We start from the raw sequence: 23321 nt of genomic DNA on the forward strand, positions 1-23321 counted from the left end.
CAATGGTCACTGCCCCTCTGAACTGTTTGCTTGCATCCCTCCACCACTACAGTGGGCACGTAGCACCCGTCTAGCAGCAAACTCTCATCCCTTTTCTGTCCAACTTTCCAATGCAAGAGTTAACCGTTACTCCCAGTCCTTCATGTATGCAACAGGTCAACTCTGGATGTGTCTTCCTCTGTCTGTATTTCCTACTGCCTATGACCTGCAGTCCTTTAAACGCAGTGTGTCCTGACATCTCGAAATGAGCCGATCGTGAATTTGGCTCTGTTATCTTGTTTTAATTTATTCTTGGGGGGAACTGTTTGTGAGCATCTAGCCTTTGGTACCTTCTTCCTTGCATAAACAAAATCTCTGAAATCATTTTCTGCAACAATAATTTTCGCCAGAAGTTGTTTCTCCTCCTCATCGTCTTTCTAATCCCCCTGGAGACAACGTGACTTGGCAACCATCAGCGAGCTGTGGAATGGAGAAAAAATCGCCATCATCATCTCGGCCGAGGATAAATACATCTCGGCCGAGAATAAATAACTTCGTATTATATTCCAGTTTACAACGGAAATTTTAACTGATCTCAGTGAAGATCATTTCAATTTCATTAGTGAATATGAAGAGAGTTATGGCTCTCACTTAAGACATGGAATCATTGGATGAATATAACCTCACTAAAGGAGAGACAAATTGAATTGCTGTATGTTAAGCGGTTACTAGATGAAACTTACTAGAAATATACATGTTAATGATTAAAAAAAAAACAATAATGGTTATGTCAGTAATTAATAAGGCACACGGAGAGATTATTCTTTATTGTATTACATACCAAAGAATAAGGAGGAGTGGAAGAAAGCAAGGATACAGAATACTTAGTGTGGGAAAGAGGAAGAATGAACTGTAAGAAAACATTAAAACAAAGACAGCCAAGGAAGCATAGAAACAAAGCGGTTGGTGGAAAGGGAAATTGATACTGAATCGAAGGAGTCTGAAAGAATGGAGAGAGAGAGAGAGAGAGAGAGAGAGAGTAAACATTCCTAAACTGCTAACCTTATTTCCTGAACCCAGTATTTATCATTCGTACAGGAGAGAGAGAGAAAAAAAGTGAAATCGAAATCATAAAGGCTATATTTATAAGACTGGCATACCAATAGTCGTAACTGATAAAAACTGTAACAATACTGGATTATATGAGCAGACAACCAGGCGATTGCACTGGGGTAATGATAGGGTGTTTTGAGATACTTGTATTAAATATATGCTTTATTAACTTCTCATCTAGTGACTCTTCTTAACTGAGTACAACTATTACCAGGTAGGAACAAGAAAAGATATATATTATTCATTGTATGAAATGGGTTTTTATTAAGAGCTCTCCTTAACTGAATGAAATCTCTAAGAGGTAAGGAGAATAAAGTATAATGAACGTTTTGGTTATGAATGGGTTATGCTCCGTTTTTGTTAGACTGATTGTTATCAACTGAAATAAATGCTAATTTCAAGAGGTCAGGAGGAAATCGCACTGCGTATCAAGAACCTCCTGAGTATTATATTCAGGATGCTGAGTGGAAGAACACCACAGTCTGAGTGAAGGCCTTGTCACTCATGAATGATCAACCTCCATGAGACGACTGGAGTTTTCCAAAATATGAATTGCTATCAGGAAAAATAAAATGGTCACTCATTCTTTAATATACAGCATTACGGATTCTCCGGCCCCAACACCTCAACGGGGATGATTTGGGATTAGGTCTCGGCATTTTTTATCTCCATTATTTTATTCGGGTGAGGAAATTTTGAATATTCCCAATATTAGCCAAGACATTTTCGAATCCTTTGGCTCCTGTGGTTTTCCTCGGCCGAAGAAAATCTTGTTTTTGCCTGATAAAAGTATCTTAGTGTGTAAATGGAACAAAAGGGGTCCGCATTCTAGTCGGCTCACGAGGGTCCCTGTTACCTTGTACTCTCCGAATGATCTTGCTTACCACATCATGTTCCGTGTGTGTGTGTGTGTGTGTGTGTGTGTGTGTGTGTGTGTGTGTGTGTGTGTGTATCTTTTTATTATCGAAACAGTTTGCATAGATAACCTAAAACGATAACATTTATACGCCATGTGCAGAAATAAAACGATACCAGCGTGGTCTAGTGCGTTTGAGGTCACACTGTCAAAGAAGTTTTTTTTTTTTTTAATAAGAGAACAGAGGAAGGAAAAACAAATGAATAAAAAAAATAAATAAACCATACACCAGATTACTGGCGTCCTCTGTTCATAAAATATCTGTATTAGTTGGAATTGAACAGCTGTGGTTTGAAGTTTGGAGGGAAACAACTCCGAGGAAGCGAGTTCCAGAGAGATGCAGTTAGGGGAATGAAAGAATTCTGGTAGGCAGAAGTTTTGCAGTATGCATGAGTGACATTCCAGTCATGAGCGCTACCAGATGCGAGTGTAGCACGGGGGAAGGCATGGAGAGGTGGCACCATGGACGCAACTTCGTCTGAGCGTTTGCCTTAAAAATATCTGTAAAACAATGCAAGGGAGGCAATATTCCTTCTTACTTGAAGGGGAGGTAGTTTATTTGTAATGACAGGGTTGTTAAGAATTCTAACAGCTTTGTTCTGAATTTTGTCTAGTTTTAATGCAACCTCTCTACATCCATTCCACAAGGTCGAGCACTAATCAAGCTGAGAGCGCACATGACTCTTATAAATTATAGCTAACTGCTCATCAGTAAAGAAGTTACGGACTGTATAGTAATCAAAGTTTCTTTGAGGCGGTTTTACTCGTAGCAAGTGATCTAACATGAGAGGACCAGCTGAGGGAGTTGTTAAGTGAGACGCCGAGAATTTCAATACTTATGGAGATGGGAATATTAGTAGCACTAAGGTAGTGTACGAATCTGGCATGATCTGTCTATTAGTAAATTGTATATATTTAGTTTTACTGGCATTGTTGAGACAAGGTTGTTTTGTCCCCATTCACTGATCGTAGATAGGTCTTCATTTATGGAGATAGCTGTACTGACTTGAGAGGTAGAGATATTAGACTTTGTAAATGGGTGTCTGAGTGTGAATGAACTATGTAGTGTTGAGTCATCTGCATATGAGTGGATGGGATTGTGGGTGACAGATAAGAGATCATTAATATGAACTAGGAATAGGGTTGGTGCCAGAACTGATCCCTACAGCACGCCGGCGTTAATTGAGTGGAAATTGGAATATACATCGTCTACTGTTACTCTTATTTTCCTGTCACTAAGATATGAGGAAATCAAAGGAACAAAAGACGTTAGACCATAGCAAGGGAACTTGGACAACAGGGAACGGTGCCATACTCTGTTGAAAGCTTTAGAAATATCAAGGGCTACTACGTGATAGAGTATCAGGAGAAATGGAACGCATTGAAAGATCAGGAAAATGGCAGTGTGGAGGAGGAATTTCAGTTGTTTGAGAGTGCTGTGGTGGGGCATGCGGAAAAGGTGTGTGGTGTGAGACGTGTGGGTGGTGGTGTAAGAAAAGGAAGTGAATGGTCGTGGGAGGAAGTAAGTATGGCCGTGGCTGAGAAGAGATGTGCATATGAAGTGTGGCTGCAGTGGAAGGATGAGGTGTCATATGAGAGATATAAGGAAAAGAGGAATAGGGCGAGAAGGGCTGTTCGTGATGCTAAAGTGGCAGCAGATGAGAGGTGGGGTAGGTGGTTGACTGAGAATTTTCAACAGAATAAGAAAATGTTTTGGAAGGAGGCGAAAAAGGTGTGAAAGGGAGAGTCTGGGAAGGAAGAGCGAGCAAAAGCAGTGAATGGAAGGATGTTAATTGAGATGGATGCAGTAAGGAAGAGATGGGCAGAGTATTTTGAAAGATTGTTAAATGTAGAGGAGGAGAGGGTGGCTGAGATTGTGGCAGATGGAAGGGTGCAAGGAATAAATGTGTTGAGAGAGTTGAATGATTCTTTGATCATGAAGGGGGAAGTGCAGGAGGCAGTAAAGGAGATGAAAACAGGGAAAGCTGCAGGTATGGATGGGTGTGCTGTGGAATGCCTGAAGGGTGGTGGAGTGACTATTGTTGACTGGTTAGTAAGATTGTTGAATGTGTGCATTGTGAAAGGTATGGTGCCAGTTGACTGGGAAAGTGCTTGTGTGGTCACGTTGTATAAAGGCAAGGGTGATAAGTATGAATGTACTAGCTTTAGGGGTATATGTCTGTTGAGTGTTGTAGATAAGGTGTATGGTAGAGTGTAAATTAAGAGAATCAGAGAGGGTGCAGAGGGAGTGATTGGTGATGAGCAGTGTGGCTTTAGGAGAGGGATGGGATGCATGGATCAGGTATTTGCTGTGAGACAAGTCTATGAAAAGTATTTAGCAAAAGGCAAGGATGTGTTTTGGGCATTCATGGATTTAGAGAAAGTGTATGATAGAATAGATAGGGAGGCTTTGTGGACCGTTTTAATTTGTATGGACTTGATGGTAGGTTACTAAAAGGGGCATAAAGATTTTATGTAAATAGTAGGGCGTGTGCAAGAGTGGGAAATACTGTGAGTGATTGGTTTCCCGTGAGAGTGGGGCTGCAGCAGGGATGTGTAAAGTCGCCTTGGTTGTTTAATATGTGTGATGTCGCCTTGGTTGTTTAACATTTATATGGATGTTGTTGTAAAGGAGGTGAATGCAAGAGTTTTAGGTGGAGGTCTGAGTCTGGTAAAAGTTGATGGTAGAGAGTGGAACCTGAAGCAGCTGCTGTTTGCAGATGATACTGCACTGGTGGCTGATTCAGAGGAGAGATGGAGACAGTTGGTAGAGGAGTTCGGAAGGGTGTGTGAACGGAGGAAATTGAAAGTAAATGAGAATAAGAGTAAAGTGATGAAGTGTACGAGGTCAGTAGATGGTAGGGGGATGAATATAGTTTTGAATGGTGAGTTGCTTGAGGAGTAGGGTGTTTTAAGTATTTAGGGTCACGTGTTGCTGTGGATGGAAAAATAGATACAGAAGTGAAGTTTAGAAAGAATGAAGAAGGAAAGGTGCTGGGAGGAATGAAAATAGTGTTTAGATGTCGTTCGTTTAGAATGGACGTAAAAAGAAGGCTGTATGAGGGTGTTGTGGTACCGACTCCATTATATGGGGCTGAAACATGGAATATGGGTGTAGCAAAGAGGAAAAGTTTGACTGTAATGGAGATGAGGTGTCTGAGGAGTATATGTGGCGTGACGCATTTGGATTGAGTGCGAAATGATGAAGTGAGAAGGAGAACTGGAGTTGTTCGGGAGATGGCTGATTGAGTTGAGCAGAGGGTGTTGCAATGGTTTGGGCATATGGAGAGAATGTATGATAAGCGATTGGTGAAAAAGATAACTAGATCTGATGTGAGAGGTGTAAGGCTGAGAGGGAGACCACGAATAGGATGGATGGACAGTGTGAAGAGAGCGTTGGATGCGAGATGGATGTCTGTTGAGCAAGGAAGAGTGGCTGTGCGTGACAGAATTAAATGGAGAGAAACTGTGAATGAATAAGTGATGACGCAGCCATGAGGGGATATTCTCCTGCATTTGGTCTGATCAGCTAATTAGTCAGGTGCAGGTAAGGGGATGGGTCTATTATGATGTGGCAGAGGTAAACCAGCTCTGCTGTCGGGCCCTGCTGCGGATGTTACTGATTGCACTGCGCAGTTGACCCTCGTGCAGTGTGGTGCGGTGAGGATCTGTCCCATCTCCCCTTTGGGGCTAAGATGCGAATGAATGTGTTTGAATGGATGAGTAAATTGGGAGTGTGTCATCCTGTCTTGGCTACCTCCCCTTCTTTGAGGGAAGCAACCTAGGTATATAGATTAATAGACTACATAAGTTTCTCCATATAGGTCAACTGATTCATGGATGCTATGAGTTAGGAGATTGAGTATGTCAATGGTGGATCTTTCGTGGTGAAAACCATATTGTCTATCACTAATTTAGTTGTTGGATTCAAAATGTTTAACAATGTGCTTATTAATTAACGTTTCAAATACCTTACCAAGAGAAGATGTGACAGCTATTGGTCTGTAATCAGAGGGGTCAGTGGAACTTCCTTTCTTCGGAATTGGGTGGATGTTGGCTTCTTTCCTTGAATTTTGGGAATGAAGAAGTACGTATGCATAGTCTGAATAATTTAGCTAGAACAGAGACAAGTTCAGGGGAACACTCTTTCAAAACAATTGGAGGAATTCCATCTGGACCTGGACCTTTGTTGTAGGTAAATTGTCTAGGATGGATTTTATGTATCTTGTCCGTATTTTAAGTGGAGCAATTTTGAGAGAGTCAAGTTCAAGTACTGGGACATTCTGTCTGGCATCCTCTATGGTGGAATTTCTGGCAGATGTACTGGCAAAAATATCTGCTTTCCCACGCAGGTCATTTGTAATGTTGCCATGTGAAGATTTTAGTGGGGGAATGGAAGATGACATGTTAGAGTTATTATTGAAAGAATTAAGAGTTGACCAGAATTTTCTATTGTCTTTAGGGTTGTTAAGTAGTTTTTATGCTTGCTTTTGAAGAAAGTTTGATTAAGCTAGATTTATTACAGCTTTTGCATGATTTCTAGCAATTTTAAATTGAGAGAGTGATTCAGATGTTTTTGATTTTAAGTAAGAGTTATATGCTAATGACTTTTGGGCTGTTGCTCTGGCACAATTGCCATCAAACCATTTTGGAGAGTTCGATCTCTTAGTGAACTGTTGCCTTGGTATGAATGAATCCATACCAGCTATTATTAAGTCTCAAATGTGGGACTGGGTAGAATTGAGATCACTAGAGAAGAAAGACTGCAATGGAATATCAGCAAGATCATTTCTAAATCCATCCCAGTTTGCCCTATCAAAGTGCCATCGGGTCACCCTGACAGGTTCAGAACGGGGAGGTGTGAGGGGGTTAACTAAGGAGGCTTTAATAAGATTGTAGTCGGAGGATCCAAGTGGTGACAGTACCTCTATCCTGTATTGATCTGGATTATTTGTCAAGAAGAAAGCCAAGAGATGGGCATTATGGTCAGGATTATCAGGTATTCTGGTTGGTTGCTTTACCAGCTGGGTGAGATTAAACGATTCTGCAAACAGCTCTCACTCTAGACCAGCGTCATCAGTCCTGGCAGAATGCAATAACCATTCAACATTATGTATGCCAAAATCACCCCAAATGGTAATTTCGGTGCTAAGGGCAAGGTTAAGGTTACTCAACTGTGTGGATATGGAATCAAATACACTGGGTTCCGAGGAAGCATTGGGGAAGCGACAGACGACACAAATATATTTGGTAATATTTTGACAATTTAGTTTATACAATGAGTAACCAAAACTGGATGAAGTGAAGTTTAACCCCTTAACCGTGGGGCATCACTTTCGTGACACTTGGGAGCAAAGGATCATACCGCGGGGCGTCACTTTTGCGATTCTGTGTTATTTTGAATTAGCCCAGGCTTTCAAGTGGTAGCTTGTATCATCTATCAGTAGTGCCAATGTTCAAAACTAGTCAGCACTCCTAATCTCATCTGTACTCCCATCCATTGTTGACAATTTAGCCATTTCTTCCCGCTCTTGACTCCCCTCCCTACCTTCCCTCCATTACCCACTCCTCTCGCCTGCCCGGCCATGCTACGCTAAGTAAATCTTCCCTGGAATTTTCCACTGATTTCATCCATTGCAATAAGCCCTATGCCCTATTCTTATACCAAATAATATATACCAAAAAGAAATAAGGTAAGTGAGAGTGCCATACACCTGGAATTGGCTAATTATCACCTGACAACACTTCACGTACACTCGTTTGCTAATTTTTGCTGTTTATTTCCCCTTAAAATATGCCGTACAATCTATTCTCGTACTAAAAATACACATAAGGAGGGAAGGGAGAAGCCTAAGTGATATTTACATTCACCTGGAACTACCTAATTTATAATGTATTGTCTAGATTTCCTGCCAATCATTTCACAGCTATATATTAGCAGCTCTCAAGAGGCTGACGTTGGCAGTAATGCATTCTCCCTAGGTAGGCCACCCCGGCCCACCACTATCAGTTTACTGTCGTCTTTCAAGGTGAAAGTACGTCGGATTCGCTCCTGCTAACTTCCGCCGCTTTTTAGCCCAATGCAAAGGGCCCTGTGACTTTTACCCCCTACTTAAACCTCGTGCGGAAAGAGGTAAAGGGCTGACAATTGATAGAGAGTGACTACGATTTTTCTGTTGAGTAAAACAGTGCAAGTGGAATTGTAAATAATGTGTAAATAATGTGTAAACAGCAAATGAAAGCAATGAATGTAAATATAAGTGAACAGTGGAAAATAGTTTTATAAGTTACTTGAAGTGACAGTGCATAACACAGTGTAAATAAAATAGAAATGTAAATAATGTAAATAAAATAGAGAACATAAATAGAAATGTAAATAAGTAGTATTATAAGAATACGAGTATATATACTAGGAGTAATGAAAGTGAAAGTTTCACTCTAGCATGTATGAATACTATGAGTTATGAGACTGAAGGTGAAAGTGACATTCACTCTCAATGCTAGTATACAGGACGAGAAAGTGAATGCTACGTATTTTACTGAAAGAAATTGAATGCCTACAGTGACAATAAACTACTATTATTGAAGGAAACTTATGGATAAAGACTGTATATATATATATATATATATATAAGTGTTATATAGTAATAGAAATATAAACTGTGAGTGTTTTTTTGAATAATAAATGACAGAACACCAGCGGCGACCGATCGGAAGTGGGAAGGTCATACGCCCTCGTAATTTTTATTGCTTTCACAGTGTTTTTTTTTTTAGTATGGATTCCAAACTATTTGAGAATCACAGAATAGTGTTTCTAGTGATAATATCAGGCTGTGGTAATCATATTACGGGTTGTCGGGAAGTGTAAAGTGGAGACTTCGTTACCCAACTTCAGAGGTCTCCACAAGTCCTACTGTACTCGACGAAGGCTCAACAAACACCCAGGAGAAAGCTGAAGGTATGTGCCATAAGCATATGTGATTTTAATATTCTAGGACTAATAACTGATTTTGGGCAAATATTTTTAGAGAGTCTGTCAGAGCGCGAATATGCCCGCGGGAGCCACAAGAAAAAGCAAAACAAGCCCGCGGTTAAGGGGTTAAAACAGTGTCAACTGCATATTGGGATTTGATATAACAACAGGTGGTGCCCTTGTTATAGAAGTTTGTGAGGAGATGATAACCGGGAAAACAAAATGGGGAAGTAGAGGGTGAGATTTGTAGTTCTGTGAGGAAAAGGGCCAAAGGGGACATGGACTGAAGGAAAAAATGAACTGAGTTTAAATTTGTGCTAAGGCCGCAGATGTTTGTGAAGAATAAGGCCACACTTTCACTTCCCCGCTGACGAGCATTACCGGAAATTGCAACAGTCGCTGCCGGCACAGTCGCTTGATGGCGACCGGGAGGACCCTGTGACACCAGCCCTACCCTGCCGGTGGTGGCAATCCGAGGTACCACCTGATTTGATTGTAACGTTGCAACGGCCATTGCTAGAGAGAGTGAATAGGTGTGATACGTTATGCGCATGTAGTGTGGTGTAGACAGTTGAATGTAGAGGTATTAAGAGAGTATTCTGGCCTACTCTGTGGAAATGAATGCACTGTAAATGTTCAGCAAAGAGAGAGAGTCAGGATCAAGTCCTGAGGGCCGGTGAAATGGGAGCTCCAGCTCTCCTTATCACCAGCTTGCCTTCCACCTCGGGAGTACTGCCCTTTTCGACTGGTGCTACAGTTCGATTCCACCCAATGGTAAACGGTTGGCGTCAGGAAGAACATGCTGCAACAAAGTGCTACACACTCCAACCTACGTCCTCTAAATACTGGCAACGACTTATTCCCGCAAAGGAGGGAGTTTATGATTAAACTTTCTTAACCCCACCAGAGTTATAACTTCTCATTTATTTTTCTGCAAACATCAGACGACTTTATTCAACTGAGTGAGCATAGGAGCTTCCGAGCGTTCATATTTCAGGACCGGGAAAAGTCAAGTCTATCTATCTATCTATCTATTGCCAGACGCCATAATCCCGTAAGGGGTGGTCGTTGACTATGGGTTATTTGTTTTACGGGGAGGGGCACTAACCCTCCACCAACCCACTTGTTGACACGTAGGGAGCACGTATGGTTTGGTTATATGGTTACCACCCATAAATGGTTTCTTGGCTTACAGGAAACATACTGTGCTGTATTCCCACTTACACAGGAGGATTTTTTTAGATAGTCATAGGAGCGTGAGAGGGATATTGAAGAAATCAATGAATATGGGAAAGATGCCAGGATGTCATGTACTTTCTCGAAGATACTACAGAATAACAAATCGTGATCCATTCAGTTCATGATTTTTTTTTTTTTTTTCTGTTGCCTACTGACAGTTTTACTCAGGTCGTGAGACGCTCTCTGAACGAGAGGGTTCAGATATTGCTTTACCTAACCCTTCACTACATACAGTTTTATTCAGCACTTGAGGCGTTTTCTGAATTGGAGAGGTCAGAGACAGCCTTTAATTTACCTTCACTACAATAGGTCTCCTCAAAGGGACATCAAAATTAAAGTAAATATAATGTGCCTTAGCAACTGCAGCTGAATAAAATAACTCCAGAGCCTTGGTAATTTTCAACATTATGTTATGTTTTCTTGCAATAAGAAATATAAATGCAATGCACGATCGTGCGTCAGGGGAGGAGAGGTCGTTGCTGAGTAAGGAGAGAAGTCCTTGGAGATACTGTTGTCATTAAGTACGAGTCCTATCGGTAGTAACTTATGATTATAGTAGAGAGGCCGAAAATGACACTGTGACAAATCAGAATACATTTATGTTATACGTTTAAAACCAACTACCATTAACCCCTTCGCTAAGAGGATGCATTTAGTGTTCTTCCTGTCTTCAGACGATACTACTTACGGCAAGCAGGAACAGTCCCCTTACTGTGAATAATATAAATGGAGGCACCATCTTTCCTGCTCCGTTGTAAGATCTCTCCTTAGAATATAATCGTCTGCAGGTATCAAGAATAAAGTTTATATAACTTCCTCGTACTGATGGTTGTAAAATACGATTCCTGTCAATTACATGTCAGAAAGTTTGCATATAGGTTGAAACTCGATTGTGACATGATATGTAAGAGGATTTCCCCTTGTTATCTCGAATACTTTATTATCTTGCTTTTTTTGTGAAAACTCAGAAGTAAGTTACAGGTATGAGGGAGGTGGTGGCTCAATCGGTAGAGGTGGCCTGCGGTCCTACCGGACCCGGGTTCAAATCCCCGCTGGGGCAGGGAACAGTTTAAGGATTTGAATTTCATAAAATGCAGGCTTTACCGATCTACCAGAAGACCCACCGACATGTAAAAGTACCCCCCGCTAATACCAATACACCAGTCCTGTATGAGTCAGTCCTAGCATGTATTCAATATGGACGGTGGGTGTTGGCGCCGAAGTGGTGACATGTAGTGGTGTATGATATGCAGGAGGACTACTGGGCCCTGTGAGCAGGCTGTGACGCCTATGCCCGGAGTCGGACGCATAAAAAAAAAAAAATGTTATAAATTTGCTTTCGAATTTCAGTCGTGGTCAATTGTCCGAATAACGAGCTGGAAGACCCTAACCGTTATTACGATAACCACGTACTTAAATCATTTGGCAACGATGTACGAATGTTGTGTTTATCTCAACAGCAGAGAAAACTCACCGCTGCAGAAAGACAACGTACTATCTTGACAAGCGTTCTGGCTGAGAAATAAGAGCATTGGATTTTATTTTAGTAATGTCCACGTCATTCAGTCATTTCAGAACGTACTGAAGTTAACGGAAGCTTCTGTCAGCCACCGGACTGGCTGATTCCCAGCATTATCAGAACACCGAATTTGTTACGACTACTGAGCTCTATAATATGGAGGGGCTTTCTCTCTGCTAGCACCTAGTAGTTTGAGTGTCCGCCTCCGGGACGGCGCTGGTGCAGTGGTAGCCACATTTAAGCACCCCATCTGACTCCCGTGCCTTCTGAAATCACCTAATGAGTCCGGAAAATATAGTGTCCTGGTCCACTGCGCACCGTGCGGATGCAAAAATGGGCACAGGAATTCACTGAAGAGAGATGGCAGTACATTCGCATGTAAGAAATAAATCTTGTTGCTAATTCTGAAAGATTACTACATATGTTAAATGACCCTGAATATTGGGTCTATGAATGTGCATGGATGTAGTACGATTGAGGATAAAAGGGAGGAGATTGGGAGAATGTTCGTGAGAAGAAAGTTGGATGTGTTAGCTTTGAGTGAAACGAAGATGAAAGGGAAGGGTGAGTCTATGTTTGGAAGTGTGACTGGAAGATTGTCAGGTGTTGATAGAGGAAGGGCAAGAATAGGTGTGGCCTTGTTAGTGAGTCCGGAAGTACAGCAGTGTGTGATTGAATGGAAGGAGGTGTCATCGAGACTGATGTGGGTGAAAGCGAAATTTGAACGTGAGTTGGGGGTGTTTGTCAGTGCATATGGGCCTGGTAGTAAAAGGGATGAAGAAGAGAGGGAGTCTTTCTGGAATGGTGTTGATGAGTGTCAGCAGTTTTGGAGCGAATGTGAATGTAGTAATGGTGGGAGATCTGAATGTCAGAGTGGGAAATGTAGCAGTTGAAGGTGTAGTTGGTATGCATGGTGTGCCTGGAAGAAATGAAAATGGGGAACGAATGATAGGGATGTGTGTTGAGCGAGAGATGGTGATTGGAAATACACTGTTTGAGAAGAACGATATTTATAAGTATACATGGGTGAGACAGGAGGGTGGAATGGTTGTGGATAAAGCATTGGTGGACTAAGTGGTTGTGTCTAGGAATGTACAGTAATAGGAAGATTGTTGGATGTGAGAGTTCTGAGAGGGGAGGGTGGAGGTATGTCTGACCACTACCTGGTGGAGGGAAAGTTAAGAGTAGGTAAGAGATGGGTGAGAGCTAGGAGGGTTAAGTGTGGCAGGGAGGTTTTGAAAGTGAGTGAGTTGGATAAAAGAGAGAAAATGATAGAGTATCAGGAGAAATAGAAAGATGAGTGGAACACAGTGAAAGATCGGGAAAATGGCAGCGTGGAGGAGGAATGGCAGTTGTGTAAGAATGCTGTGGTGGGGCATGCAGAAGATGTGTTTGTTGTGAGACGTGTGGGTGGTGGTGTAAGAAAAGGAAGTGAAAGGTGGTGCGAGGAAATAAGTATGGCTGTGGCTGAGAAGAGACGTGCATATGAAGTGTGGCTGCAGAGGAAGGATGAGGTGTCATATGAGAGGTATAAGGAAAAGATGAATAGGGCGAGAAGGGCTGTGTGTGGTGCTAAAGTGGCAGCAGATAAAAGGTGGGGTAGGCAACTGACTGAGAATTTTCAAAAGAATAAAAAAATGTTCTGGAAGGAGGTGAAAAGGGTGCGAAAGGGAGAGTCTGGGAAGGAAGAGCGAGTAAAAGCAGAGGATGGAAGGATGTTAACTGAGATGGATGCAGCAAGGAAGAGATGGGCAGAGTATTTTGAAAGATTGTTAAATGTAGAGGAGGAAAGGGTGGCTGAGATTGTGGCGGATGGAAGGGTGCAAGGAATAAATATGTTGGGAGAGATGAATGATTCTTTGATCACGAAGGAGGAAGTGGAGAAGGCAGTAAAGGAGATGAAAACAGGGAAAGCTGCAGATATGGATGGGTGTGCTGTGGAATGCCTGAAGGGTGGTGGAGTGACTATTGTTGACTGGTTAGTAAGATTGTTGAATGTGTGCTTTGTGAAAGGTATGGTGCCAATTGACTGGGCAAGTGCTTGTGTGGTCCCGTTGTATAAGGCAAGGGTGATAAGTATGAATGTACTAGCTTTAGGGGTATAAGTCTGTTGAGTATTGTAGGTAAGGTGTATGGTAGAGTGTTAATTATGAGAGTTAGAGAGGGTACAGAGGGAATGACTGGTGATGAGCAGTGTGGCTTTAGGAGAGGGAGGGGATGCGTGGATCAGGTGTTCGGTGTGAGACAAGTGTGTGAAAAGTATTTAGAGAAAGGTAAGGATGTGTTTTGGGCATTCATGGATTTAGAGAAAGTGTACGATAGAATTGATAGGGAAGTTTATGGACTGTTTTAAAATTGTATGGACTTGCTGGAAGGTTACTAAAAGGGGTGAAAAGTTTTTATGTAAATAGTAGAGCGTGTGTAAGAGTGGGTAATGCTCTGAGTGATTGGTTTCCCGTGAGAGTGGGGCTGTGACCGGGATGTGTGATGTCGCCTTGGTTGTTTAATATTTATATGGATGGTGTTGTAAGGGAGGTGAATGCAAGAGTTTTAGGTGGAGGTCTGAGTCTGGTGAATGTTGATGGTGGAGTGTGGAACCTGAAGCAGCTGCTGTTTGCAGATGATACTGCACTGGTGGCTGATTCAGAGGAGAGATTGAGACAGTTGGTAGAGGAGTTTGGAAGGGAGTGCGAACGGAGGAATTTGAAAGTAAATGAAAATAAGAGTAAAGTGATGAAGTGTACGAGGCTGGTAGATGGTAGGGGGATGAATATAGTTTTGAATGGTGAGTTGCTTGAGGAGGTAGAGTGTTTTAAATATTTAGGGTCACATGTTGCTGTGGATGGAAGAATAGATGCAGAAGTGAAGTTTAGAATGAATGAAGTATGGAAGGTGCTGGGAGGAATGAAAATAGTGTTTAGAAGTCGTTCAATTAGAATTGGTGTAAAGAGAAGGCTGTATGAGGGTGTTGTGGTACCGACTGCTTTATATGGGGCTGAAACATGGAATATGGGTGTAGCAGAGAGGAAAAGTTTGAATGTAATGGAGATGAGGTGTCTGAGGAGTATGTGTGGAGTGATGCGTATGGATCGAGTGCAAAATGATGAAGTGCGAAGGAGAACTGGAGTTGTTCGGGAGATAGCTGGTAAAGTTGAGCAGAGGGTGTTGCGATGGTTTGGGCATATGGAGAGAATGGATAATGAGCGATTGGTGAAAAAGGTAACTAGATCTGATGTGAGAGGTGTAAGGCTGAGAGGGAGGCCACGAATAGGATGGATGGACAGTGTGAAGAGAGTGCTGGATGCGAGAGGGATGTCTGTTGAGCAAGGAAGAGTGGCTGCGCGTGGCAGAAATAAATGGAGAGAAATTGTGAATGAATAAATGATGACGCAGCCCTGAGGGGATATTCTCCTGCATTTGGTCTGATTAGCTAGTCAGGTCAGGTGTGGGTAAGGGGATGGCTCTATTATGATGTGGCAGGGGTAAACCAGCTCTGCTGTCGGGCCCTGCTGCGGATGTCACTGATTGCACTGCGCAGTTGACCCTTGTGCGGTGTGATGCAGTGAGGATCTGTTCCTTCTCCCCTTTGGGGCTAAGATGCTAATGAATGTGTTTGAATGGATGAGGAAATGGGGAGTGTGTGTCCTGTCTCGGCTCCCTCCCTTTCCTTGGGGGAAGCAACCTAGGTATATAGATAGATAGATTAAATGGCTGAGAAAAAATTCTTCCTTGTCAAGAAGCACTGGTATCAGTATCTAAAGGCTATAGTTATTTAAGCACTTTTATTGGCAAGAGAGACTGGGTATGCCTCCTCTATGCAGGCAGATATAGTTAATGTCTGTCGTGAAGGTGAGAAGTGCTTTCAAATTTTGCAAAAGAAAATTAAAATCTTAAAACATCAGTCTTTGCCTCTAGTTATTTCCACAGCTGTGGTACACAACATCTCGCACAGTGTTACTATTCAAAGAATGTTTGATTGTCTAAACACCCTTATGTTTGACACCTTCATCGAGGATAATCATGGTCACAAATTATTAAAACTGGTATCACGGTGTTAAAGTAACATGTAACAGGCGTCCACACTGAAAGTGTGGAACGTGTTCGAGCGAGCGAGCGAGGAAGTCAGGCAGTGTTGAATATTGTGTCATGTGGCTCATCATCTTCCTCTGATTTCCTGACCTGAAAATACTAAAAAGAACTTAGTAGATTATTCCAAAGCATTCCCTTACTCTTCCTTGACGAAATGTAACGAATGCTTAATTTACTTACCTGACATTTTACCGCAGTTGTCCTCAGAAAGACAGCAACTTGCTACGCCGTACACTGTATTAAAAGTATTCAAATGCTGTCTTTGCTTTTTGCTCACTTACAAAAATTACTTCCACGAAATCTCTCGGTGCGCTCCGATTCGAATCGGAATTAGAAATTCAGAGTTTCTTTCGTCGATCAGGGTATTGTATTAGTTTGACCCGGATTCAGTCAAAAATTTCCCCCCAGAAGCCAAAGAGAAGGTATTATTTGTTTTGAAAAGACAAAACTTGGTTGCTCTCAGCAATCGTCGGAAAATACTGATGGGCTACTCACGCAACCTTAGACCGTTACTTCTTGCACAGCAGGTTGTTACGTTAATCTGTCTTATAAAAAATCGTTTCCTCGATTTACGAAAAAACTATTGGGAGTTACGGGTTGTCTACGAAATGAAAGTAATTGAGTATTTACATGCGATTTCCAAATTGGTGTCCATCTTTCTTGTAACTTCAAAATTGGCTGAGATATCAAAAAAAGTTCCCTACTGTACTACAGAGTTTTCCTCCCGACCCCTGCGCCCATTTCTTGCTGATGCGATAAATCTTTCACTCGGGTTCATATGTCGGTGGTCCAGACTGTGACTAAATTTGGTGTTCTCGCTCGTTTCGCTCGCATAGTTGTGTACATCACAATAAGAGATTTTTCACAGGGTAAGCTATTGGTACTAAATAATGCGGCTGGCTAGGTCGATTGTATTTAAAAACCAGCAAGAAATAATTATGGAAGTATGTACATGTTTATGAAGATATGTGTAAGTAGTACTGTTAATTAGAAATAGATAATGACAAGTTTATACTGCATATAATGTGCCTATATCCTTTATGATGGCGAAATACCTTATTTTCATATATGTGCTCTTGCCACGGACTAACTGTATCTTTACTATCATGATTAACCAAACATTAGGTTAAGGCGGTCATAAAGAGAAACGAAAATAAAAATGTATGTTCAGCACTGCAGCAACCAATGACGTTCTTTTATTCCCACTCTTGGCTAAATGTATGATATAAATCGTAGAGCCAGGCAGAAAAAAGTCATATTCTACATAGATTTTTTGCATTTATGTATACACAGAAGCAGCAGGGAAACAGAGACAGCAAGCTGAGAACAGTCTTCCAATTGCATTACCATGGTGGAGGTGACGAGTGCCGCCGTAAGTCACACGCTCGCTGCGGAGATAGGCCCTCTGTATTATAGAGCTCAGTGGTTACGGCCAGCCATACAAATAAAGATATAAAGAGTTGTTTTGGTTGGGCAGCTGACTGATACATTTAAATGGCGCAAGTTTTTCCATTTCTTTGCCCGTCTAAACCTTAACCGACAAAGTACTTACTTTATTCTGGTTAATGTCAGACGATACTGCTTACTACTGGGGACTCTCTGAGGTCTAAGTGTTATAGAACTATCGTGAGTAACCATTAAATCTCAGCTGATGACTGTCTACTTTAACTACAAAGAAAGAAAAGCTGAAATAGACTTTATAATACTATACGATTATAATTTCCAGTGGGAAACCTCCAAGGGTTCTTTACCACTTCTGGCAAAGTAGCCATATACTTGAAGGGTTTACAGTTTGTTGCTGGTCCAGTCTGCGGGACGGCACCAAAGTGGACCGCAGACATAATCACCGTACGTGTAACTGCCATTTACAGACTCCAGAACGCACAAGTTTGGTAGTTGAGCCAGAGTTTGAGCTGGAATCCGCACTACTATTAGTTTCACCAACCTTGACTTTATTACATCCTCCTAACTCCGCTTCTAAGCACTGCCAACTGGATTAAGAGACACAGTTTACTTAGGTGATGATGCTCCTGGGTAGTTTCATCTTCGGTACTCCTTTTCCCCGCAGTACTAAAGATTTTGTGTCTCATTTTCTTTGTAAAAGATTTATACTACTATTCCCACTCTTACCATGCTGGCTTCACATTGTACGATTATAACGTTATTAAAATTAGTCTTCGTCAACACTTTAACCACAATAACGACATTTCTATTTTATTTGCATCCTTCCCCGACGATTTCTCGTAGATCCGGAAAGACCTCTCGTAAGGAATGAGTGGGAAGCCAGTGGTGTAAGCGTAGCGACAGAAGTAAAAATCTTTTACAATGAAAATGGAACACGAAATATCTAGTACTGTGAGGGAAACAAAAAACAAAACACGCATTAAGACTTAACTATCCCTTCAGACCGGTGACGTTGTCCATCTTTTTTTCTTGTGATCTCCAGACAATCTTAAGGGACTGATTCAGGCTGACGGTGTTCTAAAGTTTCCTCTAATATTAATCCCTTCAGTCCCATGACGCGTTTTTGTATTTTATGTTTGTTACATCCATATGATTATATTCATTTTAAGAAGGGCTTAAACGTGTCCTTCATATTTAAGCCATTCATACACTGAATATTAAAATATGTGATGGGATTAAAGGGGTTAAACCCAAGGTCGTCCTTTTCATTCTATTCCTTTTGCCCCTAAACAGTTTTTCGTCCTCTAAGAGAGACTACTCGTGATGAAGGGATTAAACATTGGTACTATCCATCAAGACACAGATATATCTACTATACCTCATACCAATTAATCTGGCCAGGCATGTATGGCAACACTGTTCCTGCCGAGATTCTGATTGGCTGGAGGTGTTTGTTCGATTTCGTTGTTGGTAAAACTGATTCTCTTTTTATTATCAGATGTGATACTGAGTTTGTCGACAATACAATCATCAAAAGCAATAAGAAATCCTTTATATACTTATCAGCAATGAAATTTTCGTAAGAAGATAGAGATATGAATCAACAAAGTATAATAACAGTCCAAGTCAAGGTCAACATTCGATCAATTCCTTTAAATCTGACACTCCGTAATATAATAGAAAATTAAGGAAATCCGCTTAATCTAAGCGTTGGTATAACACATTTAAATTTTAAGATCAGTCCGTACTGTGATAATAGAGGATATATAATGAAATAGTTTTCCTTCAGCCTACTTTGATTTATCGCGATTTTTTCAAACCTCCCTCCCCGCAGAACTCTTTTCATTAGAATTTTTAATTATTCAGAGTTGTGGCACGATTTAAGGGTGCGGACTGATCTTAAAATTTAAATGTGTGTTATACCAACGCTTAGATTAAGCAGGTTTCCTCAATTTTCTGTTATATTATGGAGTGTCGGAGATTTAAAGGAATTGTTCGAATGCTGACCTTGACTTGGACTGTTATTATACTTTGTTGACTCATATCTCTATCTTCCTACGAAAATTTCATTGCTGATAAGTATATAAAGGATTTCTTATTGCTTTTGATGATTGTATTGTCGACAAACTCAGTATCATATCTGATAATAAAAAGAGTATCAGTTTTAGCAATAACGAAATCGAACAAACACCTCCAGCCAATCAGAATCTCGGCAGGAACAGTGTTGCCATACATGCCTGGCCAGATTAATTGGTATGTGGTATACAAACAATTATCAGTCTACAGAATACTCCATGTTTTGCGATTCTAGATGTGTTCTTGGTAGCAAATCTTACGATCGATCACTTAAATAATGTATAAGACTTGCAAAAGAGTAGAAAATCCGAGCTCTGTCAATAAGTATGACGGACACAGTCGTTGGGTCCTGTCTGTTCTGTTGTGAGCAACTTGAACCCGTTCATACGAAATATTGTCAGCGTGGTATTCCATGAACGTTGATGTCCCAAACATCCCACCATCTGACCCCCCACTGCCTTCCCTTGTTAGGGATGTGGATTGTACTGGGTAGATGTTAGGTGGGAATTGGGTAGGTATTGACTTATACTTTCATTCTTGCTCTTACCACACGATTTTACTCAGCGTAAAAAAACATTTTTCAATATCATTAGCTAAGTATAATCGTCTGGTGGCACCTAGAGTTGACAAAAAAAGGGAGGGGGGGGGGCCTCAGAAAGTGCAACACCCACGCCCATCATCTGCTCTAAGTGCCCCAAATATGAATTTGTCTTGTGATCTTTGCCTTTACCCAACCGCTTTTTAAACTGAAATAGTTAATACTTCCACCAAGTTTGGTCCGAAAAAGACAGGAACTGTTTGAGCTGTTCCTGCCACATGATTTTGATCATTCCTCGTGAACTTGACCTTTGAGTGATTATTCTCTAAATCCAATTCCTTCATCCTTTCTTTACCTTGAATCCTTCTATAGATTTGGTCTAAACCGGTTAAAAACTGAATTCGTTGTCCTTTCCATATAACCTTGACCACTGACCTAGTTTCCTAAAAAGCAATAGGTCAACCTCTTCACTAAATCTGAATGCTTCCACCAAGTTTCGTATAACTCAGATGAAAAATTCATCATTCATTCATTGCCAGACGCCATGTATCCCAAACGGGGTGGCCAAGGGCTTAGAGTTAATTGTTTTACAGGGAGGGGCACTAATCCTCCACCAACCCCACTTGACACGTAGGGATGCCAACAGCATCTGTTCCCAGGCGGTCACCCATCCAAGTACTAACCAGACCCAACGTTGCTTAACTTCGCTGATCGGACGGGAAGCGGTGTACTCAGCGTGGTATGGCCGTTATTTGATCACACTCAAACCACTTGTTGAACTTTGACCTTTGCCTGTGATGTTGACCTTTGACTTACTGATGTACAATACAGAACTGAATCTCTTTGTACTTCCCTCACCCTCAATTCTTCCAGCAAGTTTGTTCTAAATTGGATAAAAGCTGCATACGTTGAACTTGTTGGGTCAAACATTCACCTAATCCTGTGACCTTGGCTTTCGACCTATTGTTCTAAAATCGATGTGACATTCCCTTAGGTATTCCTCAGTACTTCCACTAAGTTTAGTTAAAATTAGATAAATATTATCTGAGCTACTTTATTCACAGACAGGCACTTAACACAAAATGTAAAATCCTCTCTTGCTTCGTGAGCACGGGTGAAAGCCATTGAACTTATACTGGTGGCATTTTTTTTTTTTTTTTAAGGTTTTGGTAACAACCAGCAACTGATAATTGATCAAGATGTACTAGGAGTAGTATCATTTGGACAGGGTAAAGATCATATACTGGTTTGATTTATTATTTCAATAAAATATTTTTCATTACAGTACATCACTAATCAGCATTACTTACGTAATGCATAATGAGATCATATCCTATCATTTTATTAAAAGAGAAGTTTACATTTCATTTGTTTTTGACAAAAAAAAAAAGGTAGACTTTCGTGTGCGAATTTTTTTATTCCACCACTGTAGTTTTTTTTTTTTTTTTTTTTTTGTATCACACAACGTGTAGGGAAAGTGTCATTTAAAAGATGCTGTAAAACACAGAGAAAGAGAGAGAGAGAGAGAGAGAGAGAGAGAGAGAGAGAGAGAAATAAAAACAGACAAAACCTACAGGAGGTCTCATTTGTAAACTCTATCTATCTATCTATCTATATACCTAGGCTGCTTCCCCCAAAGAAAGGGAGGTAGCCGAGACAGGACGACACACTCCCCATTTACTCATCCATTCAAACACATTTATTCGTATCTTAGCCCCAAAGGGGAGAAGAGACAGATCCTCATCGCACCACACCGCACAAGGGTCAACTGCGCAATGCAATCAGTGACATCCGCAGCAGGGCCCGACAGCAGAACTGGTTTACCCCTGCCACATCATAACAGACCCATCCCCTTACCCGCACCTGACCTGACTAGCTGATCAGACCAAAATGCGGGAGAATATCCCCTCAGGGCTGCGTCATCATTTATTCATTCACAATTTCTCTCCATTTATTTCTGTCATGCACAGCCACTCTTCCTTGCTCAACAGACATCCCTCTTGCATCCAGTGCTCTCTTCACACTGTCCATCCGTCCTATTCGTGGTCTTCCTCTCAGCCTTACACCTCTCACATCAGATCTAGTTATCTTTTTCACCAATCGCTCATTATCCATTCTCTCCATATGCCCAAACCATCGCAACACCCTCTGCTCAACTCTACCAGCCATCTCCCGAACAACTCCAGTTCTCCTTCGCACTTCATCATTTCGCACCCGATCCATACGCGTCACTCCACACATACTCCTCAGACACCTCATCTCCATTACATTCAAACTTTTCCTCTCTGCTACACCCATATTCCATGTTTCAGCCCCATATAACGCAGCCGGTACCACAACACCCTCATACAGCCTTCTCTTTACATTCATTCTAAGCGAACGACATTTAAACACTTTTTTCATTCCTCCCAGCACTTTTCCTACTTCATTTATTCTAAACTTCACTTCTGCATCTATTCTTCCATCCACAGCAACATGTGACCCTAAATATTTAAAACAATCTACCTCCTCAAGCAACTCACCATTCAAAACTATATTCATCCCCCTACCATCTATCAACCTCGTACACTTCATCACTTTACTCTTATTCTCATTTATTTTCAATTTCCTCCTTTCACACACCCTTCCAAACTCCTCTACCAACTGTCTCAATTTCTCCTCTGAATCAGTCACCAGTGCAGTATCATCTGCAAACAGCAGCTGCTTCAGATTCCACTCTCCACCATCAACATTCACTAGACTCAGACCTCCACCTAAAACTCTTGCATTCACCTCCCTTACAACACCATCCATGTAAATATTAAACAACCAAGGCGACATCACACAACCATGTCGCAGCCCCACTCTCACGGGGAACCAATCACTCACAGCATTTCCCACTCTTACACACGCTCTACTATTTACATAACAACTTTTCACCCTTTTTAGTAACCTACCATCAAGTCCATACAATCTTAAAACAGTCCACAAAGCCTCCCTATCAAATCTATCATACGCTTTCTCTAAATCCATAAATGCCCAAAACACATCCTTGCCTTTCGCTAAATACTTTTCACACACTTGTCTCACAGCAAACACCTGATCAACGCATCCCCTCCCTCTCCTAAAGCCACACTGCTCATCACCAATCACTCCCTCTGTACCCTCTCTAACTCTCATAATTAACACTCTACCATACACCTTACCTACAACACTCAATAGACTTATGCCCCTAAAGCTAGTACATTCATACTTATCACCCTTGCCTTTATACAACGGGACCACACAAGCACTTGCCCAGTCAATTGGCACCATACCTTTCTCAAAGCACACATTCAACAATCTTACTAACCAGTCAACAATAGTCACTCCACCACCCTTCAGGCATTCCACAGCACACCCATCCATACCTGCAGCTTTTCCTGTTTTCATCTCCTTTACTGCCTTGTCCACTTCCTCCTTTCTTGATCAAAGAATCATTCAACTCTCCCAACAC

The 23321-nt window shown here is 41.4% G+C and overlaps 1 pseudogene; it reads right to left on the minus strand.

Moving 5' to 3' along the window:
• Positions 1 to 20483: 20483 nt before the first annotated feature.
• LOC145400840 (5S ribosomal RNA) lies at positions 20484 to 20599 on the minus strand (annotated as a pseudogene).
• Positions 20600 to 23321: the final 2722 nt, after the last annotated feature.

Source organism: Coenobita brevimanus, chromosome 53, assembly GCF_032717465.1.
Source record: "Coenobita brevimanus isolate Jiangsu-jjx chromosome 53, ASM3271746v2, whole genome shotgun sequence".
NCBI classification, from domain to species: Eukaryota; Metazoa; Arthropoda; class Malacostraca; order Decapoda; family Coenobitidae; genus Coenobita; species Coenobita brevimanus.